Raw genomic sequence first — 6,000 nt, 5'->3', positions numbered from 1 at the left:
CACTTGAACACACACACACACACATGACAGAATATCGCCTATTATTGCAAAGGATATGCATGTGATGTTATAAGTGATGGAACTGATGATACTAATCAGATCCTTTCACACCATGTTGTTGTCAAATGAACTGTGACGACAGCCGGGCAGCTGGGCAGATGAAGGGTAGAGATCTTCTCCAGTCATTGAATAACATAGTCAAATTATTTATAAACACATTATATAAATTGCCAAAAACTATATGCTAGGTTTATCATTTTAAGCTCAGTATGATATAATATCTACAATATCTGCAAGTAATTTACAAAGAACTGAAAATACTGCACTTCAATTTCACGTTTAAATATTCACGTAGAAACAATTATAATTTTGCACTCCTGTGTTTACATATCCTTCATCTAATGCGTACCCAATTACCTCAGTAGTAATTAATCATATCATAACACGATAAGAGCTTTTATGGCTGCTCACCAGTGATGTTTCTGATATTCCTCTCGTCCGTACAGAGTCTCTCCACATAACGGGTCAGCCATTTGTCTTCCAGTCACAGAGAAGGGAGAATAATCACAACACACCCACAGCAGGTTAGCTCAGAGTGCAGTTAGCTATTAGCTGAGAGTCATGGGTCTTGGATTTTATGTTTCAGGGTTATGGTTATTGGAAGGTGGACGATCCTCGTTGCTAATCCTGCTAATGTCCCCGGGACCAATACAGGATTATTGTATCTTATTTTAAGACAGCTCACGCGGTTCATGTGTGTTATGGCTGTTTAATTGGGTGAACATTTGCCTTGATGACATTTTTTTTTGTTTTGAATGATGTGTCTAGTGTACAACATGTACTTATTGTGAACAATTGTGTTTTATAATTTAAATCTCTGTGTAAAGCAGACGGTGGGCCAATGGTTCATCACATAGCTGGTTGATTAAAGGCAACATGAGTTGGTGGTTTCAGTAATTGTGCCACAAGTTCCTGTTACTTGTAAATTGCAAAAAAACTGTAACGCTACCTTTACTTGTGTTTGTGACAATATCACAATGTACAGTACTGAAAGGAGGAGAACTAGAACCAGATACATGTGTTGGGTCATGAAATAAGACACCATCACTGTGCCTGCATATCCAGATGTTGCCCGATTGTTATTGTTCTCTCTCTCCCCTCCAGTATCATCATCCCTCATCCTTCGCCCTTCTGTCCTGCCCCACTGACTTACTGCTGTTGATTTGTGTAATCCCCCCCTTTTATCTCTTCTCTCTCGCTCCCCTCAGCCATGTCTTCATCATGTATTTGTCCGTCCATCACTCTAACCCTTTAATCTCATCTCCGATTCAAGTGGTATTTTTGGACTTGTCATATATAACTCATCTGTGAAGGGCGAAAGCGTATTTATAGCTTGTAAACTAGAATAATATAACCCCCCCCCCCCCCCCCCCCCCAATTGACACGTGTGTTAATATGGTGTTGATGCCAAAATTAATCGAGGACAGCCTGCAGGATGTGTGTTAATGATGCGTTTGAATTCCTTGTGTGTGTGTGTGTGTGTGTGAGTGTGTGGTTTTATCTGGGTCTTTCTATGGGGAGTATGTTACACAAACCATTATGTCTGTCCTTAGAGAAGACCTAAAGAAGAACATGTGATCAAATCTCCATTGTGCATTAAATCACATTAAGAAGTTATGTATAATTAATCCATTCTGCACAACACACAATAGATGTTTTCTAATCACTCTAATGTGTTGCCAGATGAAACTAAGTTTAAACATTTTGACAAACATTTTTATAAACCAATGGCCTGCAACCCAAGGAGAAGGCACACATTTTTTGTGCAATTTAATTAACAGACTTCTGGCACTGGTTTATTTGTAAAATAGGTTGGCGTGGAGGAAATCATTATTAGTCCATGTTGGATTGGATTTTACTATGTGGGTGTACCTAATAAATTAAGGACAAGTGTGCCGCATTCCAATTCATTTTTTTATATATATTGAGCTGCCTCATATACCTACAAATAGACCCTCTTGAATCCAGTAATCTGGTTTCTAGGATGCATGTTGTGTTTTTTGATTGTTTTAAAGCATCTACTGTGAAAATTAGGGAGGCCTGAAAAGGTGAACTGACCATTGAATTATCTGATGTTGCACGAGACTCACCCTTTTGTCTCACTTCCGTGAAACAAGTAATAGTAGAGGGCACTTTGTCTCACACTTTCTGGCTCTGCCTTTCACTTACTGTATTCTGACCTCAAATATTTAACTGGTACCCAAAGGCCTATAAAAGAACCATCCAATTGGAAACTGGACTCACATCGTTGACTGCTCACCAACCACTCTAATGATCTGACTGCACAACAGATTCATTTTGAAGGAATGGGAAATCTCCCTCTCACCTTCCTCTCAGAGACGGATGGCTGACATGATTTCAGTCATACAGGCGGAAATAATTATTTCTTGAGAACTCATTATAAAATTCTTAGCTCTCGGGGACCAACATTTTGATCTAGACAAAGCCGGAGGAGTGTGAGTAAACCACAGCTAATTTATCATGACCTTTACTTCTGGTGCACAGCAGTGCACTGAACTACTGGCCATTTACTATGTTTGTTTATTTTTCTTTTCATTTTTAACATGTCAGAGTTTATTTTACTGTTTTTGTTCATTCATCTCATTGTTTAAAGTGAATATACACAGATCCCAAAGCATAAATACATGTTCTCAGACTACATCCCAGGGGAGCAATTATACCCTTCTGTATGCTGAAATCACATTTCTGGAAACACAATGATGCATACCATTTGGTAACAAGATGTGCAACACCATAACATATGATTTCATTATTTCGCAGGCTGTCTGTACTGACTAACAAGGCTACACATGCTTAATGGCTTCTACATGTATGTGCACAATAACATGACAATACAAAAGGTAATGAGATCATTGTAAAGGGCAGGTTTGGCACCGGAAAACTTTAAAAAAGGATGTTGAAGATGATAAGCAGGAGTTACCAAAACATTTACTGAAAGAAAGGACATTTCAATAAAACACAATTTAACTGCAGGGGAACGAAACGCCCAACAAAAAGAAAGCTGCAGCCTCACTGAGAGCTTCCAACTCCTTGTCCCACTCCTCCAATAAATGGCATTTCACCTTTTCCAGCCATAACTCATCTGCTTGCCGCCTACCAGCACAATGTGAGAGAAACAGAGCCGGCATCCAAATCATACAAAATAAGGATATTACCATTGATACAAGATTTCCGAGTTTACTGCGTCACAATGGGCACTCATTACATACCAAAGAGCACAGCAACCGAATGTAATGTACTGCAGATCGTACTTCTCTTCCCACACCTTCACGGTGCCCGGCCCCTCGCTGCTAACAGGACACAACTGAGCAAACCTATTGAGCAGCTGATCTACCCCGACATGTTAGCCAGAGAAAGACAACATCAATATCATATAATAATCAGATAATAACAAACCAAGTAAACAAGCCTGTGGAATGTATACACCTTCATTGATGATGTATCAAATGAACTGAACGATTGGAGTGAAATGAACAATTAGGCAGAGAATTACACCTGATGTTGCTTTCAAAATGTACTTTTACAGTGATGCATCTGGAGAACATTTCACTTTGATTTAAAGAGCAACCATTAGTTTAGATTGTACAGCAGTTTGAGCATTGAGGGACTTGAGGCCTTGTGAAGGGGAAAACCATTACAAACCACATCCATAGATTAGATATTAAAGTTAATCACTAACACAATTTGGCAGAAAATGAAATGTCTCTAATAATGTCACATTGTGCACTGTGAGAATGAACTGACAAGATAAGGATGTGTGTGATCTATAAGAGTGCTGCGACCCGAATAGCCCTCTGTAGTGCATACATGTGTGCAGACACAGATATATCATAATAAGGATGATAAATGTGTTACACGATGGTTGTAATACCCCACTTCTCATTGTCATTATCAAAGCGGTTGATGTGTTTCTGACATTTGTTTCATGTGAGGTTCAAAGGTCAGGGCAGAACAGGGCAAAGCCTTCGCTATGAAACTACTTGAATGTGATGAGCCATACACTTCAGTGGAATCCCATTATAAAGAAGCAGCTCGCATTAAAACGGCAGAGGATTTATGCAGATCTTTTGGTGAATTTAAATGTCTGTAACTTGTGGAAATTACTCAATCCTAGAAAAACATGAAATCTCCATGTTGTAAATTGTAGCTTTCTAACATCTAGTATTATATCCTCACATTCCAAAAGGTTGACCCCGATTTTGATTCCAAATGTACAAAGGGACCAGATTATGTGTGATGCAGCTCAAGATAAACCACAAATCCTCAGGAGATTTTAAAATGTAGTACTTGAGGGTTGATTAAAGGTAACTTACCCCTGTCAAAAGAAAGGGCGGTCTGGAACACAAGAAAACATGGAGCTCCTGCAACATTAAGCCATTGCTGATTTGTAATTACACGAGATAAGAAGACGAGTCGGGGTTTAGTGCATGTCTTGACTAAATGAGAGAGCCTATTTGTGTTCCAGGGGCACCGGATGATACACTCATTGTAAAGGCTTAGGCCACCGCGCGGTCTGTTCAGAGCTTCGGGGACAAGGGAGAACGTTCCCCGTCGTCTCTGTGCTTCCATGGTGTCACAGATACACGCTAATTAAGCATCAAATCAAACACACACAGCATCACATTTGTAGTGCACGTGTAATGCCACGATGACAGAATGCTATTTTTTGTTCATCGGTTCCTTTTTGTCACCTAAATGCACAACAATCAGTGTGTGAGCGAGTGTCGCGGTGTGAGGCGGCAGTTCAGCCTCTACTGGGTCAACCAGAAGGCTTTGAGACCTGATTATCCAGCTGAGGCTTTTAGAACAAGACATCATGCAGTAAATGTATAGATTTGAAGAGACGCCGATGGACAAATAAAGAACCGCACACTGTCGTGGTCAGTAAGTGAGGACCCAAATGCAGACTCCTCGAGATGATGGAGGAGGAGCGGCGGTGCCCGGAGGGACCGGAGCAAGGCAGAGGGAAGGAGGGTTGTTGGTGGGCGGGCAGGTGTAGCAGGTGGATAGTTTGGGTCTGGGGGGGGGAACTGGCGGATGATCTGATGAGAATCAGGTGAGCAGACTGGAAGGTGGGATGAGCGGTACATTGCAGGTGTGTGGCATGGAGCAGGTGAAACAATCAGGGAGCCAAATGAATGGAGAAGCCCCGCCCACACCAGCGACAGAGAGACAAGCAAACAAACAAACAAACAAACCGGGGGTAAGTGGAAACACAACAGACACAAAGATGGAGGAGCACTGAAGGGAAATTGACGGGCATGCTGTGTGTGTTTGACTGAATTAGTCCTGAATGAGAGTGCGACAGGGAAACCACTTTAAAGGAAGCCGAGCTTATGCGCTCACATCACTCTTTGCTGCACAAACTGATATGGTATTTTAATTAACTCAAGAACTGGGGTTCATTTAAAAACATATTACACTTTGACAGCATAACATTATCTCAGGAAAATTAAAAATATGAAATGATTCTCCGTTTGTTCTCATATTTTGCACGAGTCTATTTAATCGACAGATCTGTAAAAATGAGTTTTTTCCTCAAAGAATAAAAAAAAGAAATGCATTTACCAATTAGACATACAGTAGGATGTAGTGTCACATCCACCAAGCGCCCAACCAGACTATGAATTCAAAGGTCAAAGTTCCAGGTAATCACCTATAAGACCAATGTGAAAAAAAGAGCAGAAGCTTCAAGACCTTGAACAGATGCTGAAATCAAAAACAATAATTAACAGTAATGAAACATCAGGTAAAAAGTAAAATGCAGGAGAAAATACTCTGGGGTCTTATGTATTATATTATGTCAGGCCACACGATACACATTGTCACAGTACTAGGACAGCCTGTTATTCTTTTCCTCATTAATTCCATTTTTTACAAGTACAACGCAGTATTTAGCGAGTTGCAACATGCTCACAG

The sequence above is a fragment of the Cyclopterus lumpus genome, chromosome 16 (assembly GCF_009769545.1).
Source record: "Cyclopterus lumpus isolate fCycLum1 chromosome 16, fCycLum1.pri, whole genome shotgun sequence".
NCBI classification, from domain to species: Eukaryota; Metazoa; Chordata; class Actinopteri; order Perciformes; family Cyclopteridae; genus Cyclopterus; species Cyclopterus lumpus.
Note: the sequence above shows the minus strand (reverse complement) of the source record.